Below are 1335 nucleotides of genomic sequence, written 5' to 3'. Positions count from 1 at the left end.
TAGTTCAGAATAGTTTTAAATACACAACAACTTTGAGAAGATATAGATGTCCCATAAACCCCTACTGTCACCATTTTCCATCAGAGTCCTGCCTTTGTTAGAAGTAATGAATCTACATTGATGCATCATTATCAGTGAAATCCAGAGTTCACTCTGGAGTATCTTCTGCGGGATAGTCTGATTTATGACATATGTCCACAAATTATGTTTCATTGAGAGTAGTTTTGCCACCCTATTTTTTTTTAAGTTTTGCCTATTTCTATAGTTTTATTTCTACTTCCTCATTAGGACTTCACAGTTATTTTGTTAAAACCCTCAAAATTACTAGTGGGCTGGAATTCCCCACTCTGAAAGTGACTTGATAGCTTCCATCATCTAAGTCTCCTTCAAAATCTGAGTCCTCATCACTTTCTTCATTTCTTTTGCATCTTCTCCTGTGAGAACTTGGATCATTTTCAACATTTTCTGTCCTTTCGGGTTCTTTATTAAACGGAATAACAATGTCTTCTTTCTTTCCACATTGTGCGCAAACTTCTAATTCCCAAGCACATGGTCTACAAATTATGTGGTAAGAATCCCTCACTGGTTTCTGTAAACATTTAACACACTTTTTAGGTTTTGATAATGGTTTGTATTTGCTGTAGTGAACACGCCATTTAAGAACTTCTTTACAGTGCTGACATACTCCATCATGAAGTTTTGCATGAATTCTCTTGGTCACAACGCTCTTGTCAAACTTGTCATTTTTGAAGCTGAGCATATTCTGGGAACTCATCGCCGAACCCACGATTCCCCGGGAGAAGCCCACCGCAGACACCTTCACCGACCGGCTCCAGATGCTGGTTGGTGACCCGGAAGGCAAGGATCTGAAATTTTTTTGGGGGGGGGGGTAGTCGTGGGGCTTAAACTCAGGACCTGAGCACTGTCCTTGGGCTTTTCTTAAGGTTAGCACTCTGCCACGTGAGCCACAGCACCACTTCCAGCTTTTTCTATGTATGTGGTACCAAGGAATTGAACCCAGGTCTTCATGCATGCTAGGCAAGCACTCTTACCACTAAGCCAAACTCCTGGCCCTTGCCACCCTATTAAACATCTATGTTCCATTTCCTCACTGTTCTCTCCCTCTAAACACTGACACCCACTGATGGTTTTACTGACTGTAATTTTGCCTTACCCAGTGTTATGTAATTTGAATCAGACAGTATGTAACTTTATCAGATTGGTTATTTTATATTTCATAATATGCATTTGCATATTTTTTCAGAGCTTGATTGTTCCTTTCTTTTTAGCTCTGAATTATATCCCATTGTTTAGATATACATTGCTATATACTGC

The 1335-nt window shown here is 39.7% G+C and overlaps 1 pseudogene; it reads right to left on the bottom strand.

Annotated features, from left to right (window-relative positions):
* Positions 1-298: 298 nt before the first annotated feature.
* On the bottom strand, positions 299-775 carry LOC150064869 (uncharacterized protein C9orf85 homolog pseudogene; annotated as a pseudogene).
* Positions 776-1335: the final 560 nt, after the last annotated feature.

Source organism: Megascapheus bottae, chromosome 3 (assembly GCF_031878675.1).
Source record: "Megascapheus bottae isolate mThoBot1 chromosome 3, mThoBot2.hap1, whole genome shotgun sequence".
Taxonomy (NCBI): domain Eukaryota; kingdom Metazoa; phylum Chordata; class Mammalia; order Rodentia; family Geomyidae; genus Megascapheus; species Megascapheus bottae.
Note: the sequence above shows the minus strand (reverse complement) of the source record. Positions and strands in the feature narration are given on the sequence as shown.